This window comes from Podarcis erhardii, assembly GCF_964252035.2.
Source record: "Podarcis erhardii genome assembly, chromosome: 3".
NCBI lineage: Eukaryota > Metazoa > Chordata > Lepidosauria > Squamata > Lacertidae > Podarcis > Podarcis erhardii.
In genome coordinates, this window is record NC_138507.1 from 102,853,813 (window position 1) to 102,866,414 (window position 12,602).

A 12,602-nucleotide genomic window follows, 5' to 3' on the forward strand; every position below is an offset into this window, starting at 1 on the left:
CATGCATAGGGTTTGGAGCTTGGCATAATAATGTCACAGATTATACCTCCTCTACTATTGGGACCTTTCTCCTTCCACCCTTCTTCCTTTGTACCAGATGTGTTATTTGCCAACTAAGGCCAAATTCATGTCATGAATCTGACTAAAAGTGGGCTCCAGCACACTGATAACAAACCAATAAACTCTCAATGAATTATGAGAAGATAAAAAAATCTGGTCTTCTCTAATTCCTGGAAATTAGAGAAATGGAAAACAAGAGGACAAGAAATCCAGCAAGTAAAGATCCACAGATATCTCAGAATTTTATTCCAGAGCAACTCAAGTTGGTCAAACCATCGCACAAGTGCTATAAAACAGGCAAAGTGTACCTCCTCAGCAGTAGCTCGTTTTTATTTTCAGAAAGGTAACCAATGTATAGCAGCTGCTATTCAAATTTTTCAAGCTAAAGTGTTGTACCAGTTACTTTTTAGGATCCCAATATGGATACAAGCATATAATAGTGATTTAGATAAGATACTCAAGTTTCTTGAGACATATCCTAGGGCTCCCAAGTTCAATCAAGTATGAGATGATGTATGCAGAATTAGGTATACACACGATTGGGAATATTGGGTGTGGGCAAGCACTAAAAAATACCGGTTGTGTTGCCATTTCTGTTGCCAACCTTCAGATCTGCTTTCTGACTTAAGAACTCTTATAAATTCAGATGGTTCCAACTCTTACATAGCAAAATCAGCTCTATTGGCATTGACTTGGAATTCTTGCATAATTCAAGTGAGAAATATATTTATCATAATATTAAAATCATATTAAGGGACACTGAAAAACACTGAGTCAGCTGTAAATAAAATTTGCTTCCCCCAAGTTTTATGGTTTAAATCCAACAGGGTCACTTATATTTCAAAATTATTAATTCCAGTCTAATGCAGGGCCTTTACATTAGCCCAACTGAATGTTTCCTCCTCAGCTTTGGTCGAGGGCAGATATTTAAACATCCCCAGAAATGATAGGCATTGTGGATGTTTTCTGAATGTGCTGGACACAGTAGAACACATTCTTTTTTACTGTCCATTATACAACCAGCTACACAAAACGTGTGCTATCACCTTTTCTGGGTAGTCTAACACCATGGCACAATGAAAATATCAGATTCGTATCTGTCTGACATGAACCTGGAAGTAACTGCAAAGGTGGCTGAGTTTTTATCAATAGCATCTCTTAAGAATGGTGAACGGCGGGAAGAAACTGAAATGAAAATCCTCGTTATTACATATTTTTACATGGCTGTTTATTTGTACATATTCTAAAATGTTATATATGGACATTTTATGATGGCCTATATTTGTAATGCCTAATAAAGGTTTGGCAAGGCTGCCAACCTACATGGTCATTCTTAAGGGATTGGCTGCATATACCAGGAATCACTTCTGAATGGAGATCAGGTAGGGCTGCCATACACCTGGATTTTCCATCCGTGGGGAATTTCCAAAATGTGGTGCTTTCTCCTGGATCTAAGGCAAGCCAATAGAAAAATTGTGTTTTCCAGCTCAACAATTTTCCTAGTTTCCTTTTAAAAAAAGCTCATCTTCCAAAAAAGAGGAATCCTATGGCAATCCTAGATCAGGGCCGACCCACCTATGAGGCAAGGTCAGGCGTTGGCCTCGGACGGCAGAATCAATGGGCCCAGTGGACCCCAGCATATAGCTTTATTCCTCTCTTGTTCCTGATGTAGATCTGCACTCACCCCTTCTTCCCCAGAGGGGAGGAGGGGGAGCCATTTTGCAGTTTGCTTTGCCTCAGGTGACAAAATGCCTTGGGGCGGCCGGCCCTTGTAAAGCCTCTCCCCCAGTTGAAGGCTGAAGTCTTGTCACTTCCTAGGCAGCAGTAAGCCTCCTTGCGAAGGGGCTGCAGTTACAGCCTCTCAGGGAGGGAGCATGTCCGTGAGACATGTATTATGTATGCGTAAAGCTGCACTGTGAATCTGTGTGTCTTCGAAGGCGCCTCAAGTACAGACCATCTCGGCTGCTCCTCAGCCTTTGCACGGCCTTTGCGCATTCTTACCTAAAGGCCTTTTTAAACCTTTCTTATTGGTTGGCGATGATGTAATACGACAGAACATACGGGCATTTTTCTCTCTGTTCTCTCCCCCCCCCTCTCCTCCGCCGTCCTTCCCGTTCCTGGTAAGTACTGGAGAGAAGGCCGCTCCAGCGCTCAGCCAATCACAGCGTATAGGGTCTATTGTGGCCTTGGGGGGGGGGGGAATAGGGAAGGGCTACTTGCTCGGTTGCTTTTCAAACACCGCCTTCGTTCTCATACCCCGCCCTCCTCCCCCCAATCGATGTGCAGGGATTCACGCCTGCGTCCTTGGCTATTTGAGAAGCTTATTATGAAGGACGCGGAAGCTGGCGAAGATAGGCAACTTTCGCAGCCAATAGTAAGAGGGGAACAATGGAGGTGTGTGGGGGGAATAGGAGGAAGTTAGCGTTTGGTAAGAGAAAGCAGTAGGGAGGGGCGGGAGAAGAAGTTAATTGGCACTTACTTCGACCAGTGACATTCCATACTGCATAGCCTATGTTTTTTTAAAAAAAATATTGCGCATAGGTGAGGACGGCGAGCTTGGCAGACTTGATTGGCAACGACAGCAGCCAATAGGTACAAAGCTGAGGCAGAGGCGTACACCCAACGGGCATTTGTGGAAATAAGCTGGCGAGTAAGTGGCAAGGGAGCGAACCAATGGACAACCAAGAAGCGAGAACCTGACAGGCAGGAAACCCAATGGGGATGCGAGCCGAGAGCCGCGCATTAAATGACGGCTTCTGCGACCAATGGCAGAGGGCTTCTCACCCTTCTCTTTTGCGTGTGCGTGCCGGCAGGACCGAATCCACTTTGAGGCGCTTGTGTGAAGGGAGGGGGCGCTCTTCCCCTCCCCCCGCCCGGTGCATTCTGACGTTGCGCGGCGGGGAGGGACGGCCCATTAGCGGCCGCTGGGACGGGGGCTCCCAACATGTCCGTGCTGCTGGCTGCGCTCGGACTGCCACAGCGGACGACCGCGAAGGGAGAGGCCGTTGCGTGAGGAGGAGGCGGAGGCGGGAGAGACGGCTGCTGCTGCTGCTGCTGCTCCTCGAGCTGTGGCCTAACCTCAACCCCAGTCGGGAGAGACGGAGGCCGCCTGCGCGCGCGGGCAACGGGGGGGCTTCTAACCGAGCGGCGAGCTTGAGGCGCCAGGTACAGGCCCAGGCCGGTTCCGCCTGAGGGAAAGCGGGGGAGGGGAAGGGAGGGGAGAGGCTGGCGGCGAGGAGGAGGAGGAGGACGGGAGCCTCGTCAGGCAGCAGGCCTCGAGCGCGGGTTGGCGGCGGGAGGAGGGCGGGAAGAGGGCGGCTTGGGCTCGGGCCTTCACTCGGGGGTTAGGCCTGCGCTGGCGTTACGGGCGGCATCGGCGGGGGCTTCTGCGTACTGCGTAGTTCGGAGCGGGAGGGGCCAGGCGAGGCGAGGCGGCCGAGGAGGAATGGCTGGATTTGTGGCTGCGTTGTAAGGCTCCGGGTAAGAGGAGGGAGCGGGGAGAAGAGAAGGGCAGCGAGGAGGAGGAGATCCGGCGGTCGTTGGTCGGGGTGGCGGGATGGAAACGGGTGGCTGGGCGGGCGGCAGCGGGGGGGGGGGAGAACCTCTTCGTCTCGCGTCTCATGGCAGATCGGGCTGAGTGGGAGGGGAGGGAGGAGCTGCTGCCGCCGCTTCTGCTTCGGGCCTCGGTGTGGGATGTTCAATTTGGGATTGGGCGTGGAGTCGGGCTGTTGAAAAAGGAGAGAGGCCTGAGCTTGATCGGGGAGAGGTTGGGATGCCGACTGGGGAGGGAGGTGGGGGGGGACGACGACGACGACGGTCTTCTCGCCATTGTCTGAGTTAACCCCGGGAAGGAGAGAGGCCTGCATTGACGGCGATCTCCCCATCTTACCCTCCCCAAAATCACTGTCTGTTTAAGGCCCCGTTATTTAGTTCCCGGCCACGATCCCAAAACACACTGCAATGGGGTGTTTTTTAGAACTCACTCCTCCTTCAGCCTGCTTAAAAAATAAATAAATAAAAATGTTGTTAGCACCCATGTCCAAACGCCTGAAAGTTTTGGACTTGCTGCAGACCGTTAAGATTAGCTGAAGTGGGCAGTTTTTCGTGTTAATGTGCTTTCTGCACAGTATGAGGATAACCTTTTGCGGAAAGGACCTGGCTTTTTGGGTTACCAGTGACATACGCTGGTTATAGTTTTGATCCTGACCATGTCAGATGTAGCAATGGGAAGTATCAGTGGGGGATACTTGTGCCTGTAGGTGACTGACCTGGGGTTAAAGTTCTGACTCGGCTTATGAAATTTGTTGGCTGATTTAGTCTTCACTATTTTCATATAAATAATAGTTATGTGTTAAAAGTGAAAACATAGTATAAGTATGTTTTAAGGAAGGCACTCTGTAGGCTTACATCATGTTCCGCATATTTGAAGATAGGTCAAGTGAAAGGTGCAGGATTTTGGATTTGGGTCAGGGTTGAAAAACTAGTGTGGTGGATTGAAAATTAGGAGTTGGATTTATTATGCTCAGCTATGAGAATTGCTTAGGTTAAAGAATGTAGCCCAAACCTACAAGATTAGTAAAAGACTGGAGTATATTTAAAATGCCCTGAGACTGTGGGCTCTTTGGGGGCTGGGGAATTATCATTGCACTTGTATGCCTTTTTTAGCAGTAGAGGATGGAGGCATCAAGTATTGCAGGCCTACATTAGTTGTATGAATGTTAAGATATTAGGTCAGGAATATGACCTGTGAATCTGTTTATTTGCTCTGTATAGAGAGGTGCATTTCGTACATGGAGCCATCTTAATGGAAGCTCTTGTAGAACAAACTAGGGAGTAAGCCAAAACACTTAGGTTTTTGTGCAAACATCCTTCATATCATTGTAAATGTAGGTCCAGTGCTGGATGACTAGAATCCTGTCCCCACAGGATAACATAACCTGGGTGAAGAGTGGGTAAAAAAATTGAATAAAGTATAATAGATGGGGACCTGCCACAGAAAGGATGAACTGAGTGCATTTGCCTGTTGGACCTTTTTAAACTCTTGGTGTAGGGTTGTTTTGGGTATCTGGCCATATGTAAAACCGTCAATGGCTATGAAGCATCTTTGTGGCTTGACCTACAATTAGATTGTGACAGGTAGCAAACACTTTTAGACAGTCACATGTGCCGTGGCTTCTACTCAGAACTTGGGTGCATGCCCAGCTGTTAAGCACTCATTTGCTCTTTACTGGAGGCCTACTTTGAGCAAGGTAGAGGACCAGCTTCCCCTTCCACTGGTATACTGCTAGCACAACCCATTACCCCATTGACTATCATTCAACACAGCAGTTTTCCTTCTTGAGTGAACAGTGGAGGGGCCCTCTTGTACCACTCGGATTTGACCTCAGTGATCCTTTAGTTGCTAATTTCCTACTCTACCTGCTCCCAAAGGGTTAGGACAAGGTTCTAACATCACGCACTATTTGGTACATGAAGGAATGACTGTGTAACTCACCACAGCTGACAGTTTTGTTTTAAGAGAATAGCCATGATCCACTTGGCCATGTTGAGCTTTATGTTCCACTGCTTATGTTTTTTAAGTCTGTGCAGGGCTGAATATACCATCAGTAGAGGATGCGCCTGGTTGCGTGGAGGCAATTTTTGGTTGACACACCTGATCAACCTAGTCTTAAAGTGGACAATAAACTGCAGTAGTAGTAGTAGTAATAGACTGCTCTCTTATTGATCAGATAACGGTATGGGAAATATGTGTTAGCAGTTAACAGCTCACTATATAGAAATACGCATTTGGAAAGACAGGAAGTGCAATTTTCCATGGAACAGGAATATTTGGGAAGGGTTGCTAAAGAGGTGAAGACTAGTTTTTAATTAAACAACTTGGCTTTAATGTTTTCAGACATTTTGATTAAGAGTGTTCAGCTTAGCCATGGAAAGCCAGGCTCAAATCGCTGCTCATGTCTGGTGGCTTTTGCTAAATTATGGTTTATCAGCTACCTCCCCAGGGTTTTAAAAACAGTCACTAGCCAACATCTCCCACTTTGTAGATTGTATGGCTCCCTCCTTTGTGATTTGTCTCTGTGGTCATGGGCTGCAGGAAACAGGCCCATGGGTTAACACTGCTGGGGTAACTGCTGCTATTCCGGTATTCACCTTCAACTGAAATTGGGTAAGGGTAACAGGCTTAGGCAAAGTTATTTACCAAGCCTGCCTAATCCTTCCCCTTGCTGCCAGCTGTGTACGCCCCCTTCCTCAGTTGCCTGTTACTACTACTATAGATTTCTAGCTGTAAATGGATAGGAGAGGCTGTTCTACACAATCATGGTAGCACTGTTGTTTTTTGCTCTATTCTTTTCTATTCTGTGTACTCCTTCCATAATGGAAAGTTGAGAAATATAGGCAGACAAAGCTGCATAGCTTTTTCCACCTGGGCGGGGGGAGGGGGAGATCATTGCAATGGAAGTGAGAAGAAAATTCTAACAATTGTCCATTTATGTGGTGCAGTTGATGTGCCCTAAACAAGCAGGTAACTGGGGATCTGTAGCTATATGTTTTGGCCTGAGTTATCCTAGTGCTGGTTCTTACCTGGGAAATTCTGAAAAATTAGGTCTTACACTGACTTTAAAACTAAGGGTCCAGGATTCATGTCTGTGTTCAGCTGAGCTTGTGCTTTTTTCACTTCAGCCTGGATAGCTCAGTGGGTTAGAGTGTACAATGGTACCTCCGGTTACGAACTTAATTCGTTCCGGAGGTCCGTTCTTAAGCCGAAACTGTTCTTAACATGCGGCATGCTTTCGTTAATGGAGCTCGTTACCCGAAGCATTCATAAGGAGGATGATACATAACCCGAGGTTCCACTGGAGTGCTGATAATGCCACAGTTGCTGCATATTTGGGTTGGACTAGATGATCCTCAGGGTCCCTTCCAACTCTTTTGAATCCATGAACCATCCTGATAATATGTGTGAATGTTATATAGATGCATGGATGTGGACAAGAAGAATGTGGCTACTCTCAAGCAATGAAAGTCAATTGCTGTGGAGTTCTGCCAAAACCTAAGTACTATCTTAACCATTTTAGCGCTTATGAATGTTTTATCTTTGAAGCAGAGGGAAAATTGAAATGGCTCAGAAGCTTGGTTCCTTCCAACCCCTTCCATCCCTCAGCCTTGAACCCTAACATACATTTTCTCTCCTCCCAACCACTTCAAACCTTTACTTAGTGACCAATGTTAAGGGTGAAGTTATTTTTAGCTCCATGTTTAATAAATTTTGTACTTCATCTGTATCCTTTAAAAGCATTGCCAATTTCTCAGAGCCTAAAGGCTAAGTATCAGTTTTAATTCAGTGTTGATTAATATTATTCATTGAAAGCTACTGAAAGTAGATGGCCCATTGTTCAGTCATCCTTTAATCTATGCAGTCTTTGCCTGTTTTTTTGTGGTTGAAATTGAGATTGCAAGCTCCTTGGTGTAGAGACCTGTGCCTTGCTTATATTACTCTATAAAGCACAATATGCTTTGGATTATAAATAATAGAAATACCTTCCAGTGTTTCAAAGAGGTTCAGGCTTTGGCAAGTCTCCATGTGAAATACCGTATTTTTCGCCCTATAGGACGCACCTAGATTTTTGGGGGGGGGGAATAAAGGGGAAAAAAATATTTCCGACCCCAGCCCCCAGAACGGGACCCAGAGCCATGCCAAAGCTGCGTGCAGCTTTGGCATCGCTCTGGGAGCTTGCGGGGCTGGGGGAGGGGGAAGCCCTCCGCCAGCCTCCAAACCAGGTCGGGAGACAGCGGGATGGCACACTGCGCCTCCCCACTGTCCCCCGAGTTTGCGGGGCTGGCGACGGGGAGGAGCAGGCTTCTCCCCCCCACCAGCCTTCTAACCAAGTTGGTGGACAGCGGGATGGCGGCGTTCCGCCTCCCCGCTGTCCCCTGAGCTTGTGGGGCTGGCGGCGGGGCTCTCCTGAAGCCTGGAGAGCGAGAGGGGTCGATGCGCACCGACCCCTCTCGCTCTCCAGGCTTCAGCGAAAGCCTGCATTCGCCCCATAGGACGCACACACATTTCCCCTTCATTTTTGGAGGAGGAAAAGTGTGTCCTATTGGGCAAAAAATACGGTAAGTTGTGTAATGAATGCATGACATACAATACCTACTAAATGTACCAGTTGAAATTTTTAGTGGACTAGTAAATACATTTGCATAAGTAGCTTATATATAAAGTGGGCCAGAAATATGACAGATTCTGTGGTCCTTTGGTGATTTCAGTTGACCACTTGCAGTGTGATATCTATCCTCATGGCAAGGAAAGTGCTTTATGGTTCTGTTATCCTGCTTTCCATGTGTTACTAATGCTTGCATTACAGCTTGGCCAGATGCTAAACAAATTCAGTTTACCATGTAGTTGCAACCATGATACAATAAATGGTAAATGAGAACACTATGTGTAGTAGTTGGAGAGTAAAGGTGAACTTTGAATAAAATATATGCTAAATATATTAATAGGAATTGGACAGTTGGGAAGGTAAGTAAAAAGTAAAAGCCTGTTCTTCTCATATTCATAAAGTTTTAGCCCGAATATTAAGAAGCATTTTCAAATATTGAGATACTTGGCCACACATTGAAATTTGGCTACATATTAGGGAGCAACATGGTATGTACAGTATTTGACTTGAAATATGAGAAGTCAGCAATAATAAAATTATATGTATTTATAGCCATAGACCTAGCTTGCACATAATACATGATTTGTTTAACAAACCACTAGTTAACCACAAATTGTCAAACAAACCCGATTCTCCAAAGTCTGATTTGTTTTCTGCCTGCTATTGCCTCATGCCTTTGTAGGTTGGGGTGGCCATGGTTAAAGAAGGATGTTAGGTTCATGCATAACATAATAGGCTATAGTTAAAGCAAGCCATAAGCCAGCAGAAGACTGTGGCTGCAGATCTTGTAACAAGCTTTGATTTAGCAGTATGTGCTAACCAGGCCATATTTTGTACTTGAACAATATTTCGGAGAACTGTATATGAAACTTGGCATGGAAGAACGGTTAAATTAACTGAGTTGCATGGAACAGTGGGCTGATATGTATTCTGCCTTTCCAAATCTTTTGGAAATTTATACAACTTAGTTCTCTAAGAGTGTGTGTGTGTGTGTGTGGAATGATTTTTCTGCTGATCTTTGTGTAATATATTTATACACCACCTTTCCAGCAAGGAGCTCAAGCTGATATACATGGCTCTTCCCATCTCCATTTTATCCTTGCAGCAACCCAGTGAGGTAGGCTAAGCTAAGAAAAGGTGGCTGGTCCAAAGTTACCCATTGAGCTTTATGGCTGATTGGAAATTTGAACCTGGATCTTCTACCCCCTAGTCTAACTGGCCCTACCATGCTGGTAGGTTGTTTTCCAATGTCTGGTAACAGGGTGACATTTAATTCATAGCTAGCTAGTTAAAGGCGGCAGCGGGGGAAGGAATCCAATCTTCTCTTTAAAGATTGATTCTTGTTGAAATCTTCTGCAGGCTCTTTGTCTTTTACCTCTCACCAGTGGTTCAGCTTCATTCTAGATTGTGCAATAAAGAGTCAGTTGTGGTATTTTCTAATATGGCAGAAGTACTACTATTTTAGCACTCTTCTCAGCCTTCTAACCTATGATAGAATGTGGAGTCTGAACATAAAAATCTATAGCAACTAGGATATATATGTGACCTAAGAGGTTAAAATGATGGAGTCTGAAAAAGGAGAATAATATTAATGAAGAGCAAAACAAGGGATTTTGTGAAGAATTTGGCACAACTGAAAACATATGAGATATACTCTTGACTGTATTTGGGTTATAATGATTGTAAAACTTTCTGATGTTAAGACTGTATATAATTATTAATAAAGAAAATATATGGGGGGGATCCATAGCAGCTAACATCTCAACCTGTTTGCAAATAGAGTCCCCAAGTTATGACTTCTTAATTAATGCCTTATATAGGATCTTGCTCCAAGTGTTCCAGCCACTTACTGGATTGTGCCAATAGTTTTGTTGTGAAATAGTCTTCTACTGTTCCTTTAATAATGCTAAATCATTGTCCGTTATCTTCCCCAATCTCATAGTGGCCTAGCTTCTGCTGTGCCATAACTCCTGGTAAACCTGCTTATTGCTCTCTTCAGCTTCACCATGTGAAAGCTTTGGAAGCCAGCTTTATTTGTAAATGTGGTTTTTGCAAGTACCTTAACAGTAAAGTATAGCAAATGAGGTGTGGACCAGATGTGTTCATAGATTTAAATATCAGAATCTAATCTGGGTTAATCTGTCACAAATTGCTTGGAATAAACTTTGTTTGGGGAACTTTTTTTTGTTATGCAATGCCAATTTCATCAATTTCCAAGTCAATGAAAATAATTGTATTTTTCACTACATTGTCCTTGTTCAGCTATCTGCATTACTGAATTTGTAATATTGTTATATACCTCTCATGCTTTGGATTATTTGAGTACTGTTTAAGCTAACTCCCCTACCTATCCAGGGATGATTTTTGCAACTATGAGTTCTGATATGAACTCTAAAGTGAACTTGTTAGTTCGACATCACAAGGACATTTCTATTTGCTTAAGTGAGTGAGAGAGAGAAAAAGTCTGGTCTGTACTGTCAGTTGAAGAGAAGGGATTTTTTTGGCACACAAGAGACTAGGTGAGAACTAGAACAGCTGTTAGGTCTCTAATATGTTTGGAAATTGAGAATTTGACTGCTTCCAATTATAATGCATACTGTCATGTAGTGACATTTACATAAAATACTGCATGTTTCCTGACTGGCCCTTTGCCTGCTATAGGCATCATCCTGTATACAGTCTTTGGGCTACTTTATCATTTACCCAATGTAGATGACAATGCATCATTTTATTGTGATCCTGTTTCTGATGCTGCTGCTGCCTATTTAAAGAGGTTTTATGAAAGCTCATAATGCAGGTTAAAAATACAAATTAAATATGTAGCTTAGTAATGGCAATAGTGTGTTAATAAATGTGTATTAATAAACACTTGGGTGTACTTAAATAAAAAAAGTCAGGGTATATTTAATGCATGGATCTGGGACAGCTTATGCTGGAAACAGCCAGGTTTATAAACGTGCTCCAAAGCATCCGAAGAACATGTGCAGGGGCTTTGGAGGCACTTGAAAAAAGTAAGCTTCTGGTTGCTTCTGAGTACAATAGAGCTCATTTTATTGTGTATACAATAAAGTCAAAATCACTATTTTAATATTGAAATGACAATTATAACTTATTTTTTAACATCAATACCTGTATAATTGCAGGTAGGTGCTTATTTAGCCAAAATAACACCATCCATGCACAACAGGAGAGATCAGCAGGCTTGGGGGAATTAAAAGAAATATAACCTCCTGCACCAAAGCTCTAGAAAAAAAATTGAAAGAAGAAAAACCTCAAAAGGGCCCAGTGAGGACTGAGCCACAGAAGACTCACTGGCTGGGGGAGGGGAAGCGGATAGACTGGTGATCTTTAGAAAGATGCTGTATTTCTATTTGAAGGATATGGTAGGAAAGGATTTGTATGCTTCCAGGTCAACCTGTAAGTGAAATTTTAGATACAGTGGTGCCCCGCAAGACGAATGCCTCGCTAAACGAAAAACCCGCAAGACGAAAGGGTTTTCCGATTTTTTAGCGGCTTCGCAAGACGAATTTCCCTATGGGCTTGCTTCGCAAAACGAAAGCCCATAGGGAAATCTCCGGGGACAGCGGGGAACCCTCCTCCCACCGCAAGCCCCGGGAAGAGAGAAGAAGCTGCGCGCCTTCTCCTCTGTTCCCGGACCTGTCCTGAAGGCTTGCGGTGGGAGGTCCGGGAACAGAGGAGAAGGCGCGCAGCTTCTCCTCTCTTCCCGGGGCTTGCGGTGGGAGGAGGGTTTTTCCTCCCCACCGCCAACATTCAGAAGGCTGTTCTGAAGGCTGGCGGTGGGAAGAAAAGCCCTTCTCCCGCCTCCAGCCTTCAGAAGAGTTCCCCGCAGGGCTCCCCAAGCTGTGAATGTCTACCGCGTGCGAGGGGCGCTCTGCTTAAGAGCGCCCCTCGTGCGGGGCAGCAGGCTGCTATCCGCAGCTTGGAGAGCCCTGTGGGGAAGTCCGGCAGGGCTCCCCAAGCTGCAGATGTCTGCCCCGCCCGAGGGGCGCTCTGCTTAAGAGTGCCCCTCGTGCCCCTCGTGCGGGGCAGCAGGCTGCTATCCGCAGCTTGGAGAGCCCTGTGGGGAAGTCCGGCACGGCTCCCCAAGCTGCAGATGTCTGCCCCGCCCGAGGGGCGCTCTGCTTAAGAGTGCCCCTCGTGCGGGGCAGCAGGCTGCTATCCACAGCTTGGAGAGCCCTGTGGGGAAGTCCGGCAGGGCTCCCCAAGCTGCAGATGTCTGCCCCGCCCGAGGGGCGCTCTGCTTAAGAGTGCCCCTCGTGCGGGGCAGCAGGCTGCTATCCGCAGCTTGGAGAGCCCTGTGGGGAAGTCCGGCAGGGCTCCCCAAGCTGCAGATGTCTGCCCCGGGCGGGGGGCGCTCTG

The 12,602-nt window shown here is 45.8% G+C and overlaps 1 protein-coding gene across 5 annotated transcripts in view; it reads left to right on the forward strand.

Annotated features, from left to right (window-relative positions):
* The first annotated feature begins 2,870 nt into the window (after positions 1–2,870).
* Positions 2,871–12,602, forward strand: part of PPM1B (protein phosphatase, Mg2+/Mn2+ dependent 1B) — a 48,457-nt gene continuing 38,725 nt past the window's right edge. Inside the window, exon 1 of one of the 5 annotated variants that reach the window (XM_081854843.1) lies at positions 2,871–3,225. The gene's annotated coding sequence lies outside the window, so the exon portion shown is untranslated. Of the gene's footprint in view, positions 3,226–3,401; positions 3,541–12,602 lie in introns of those variants that run through there. The other 4 variants (XM_081854841.1, XM_081854845.1, XM_081854844.1 and 1 more) reach the window with 4 other exon arrangements.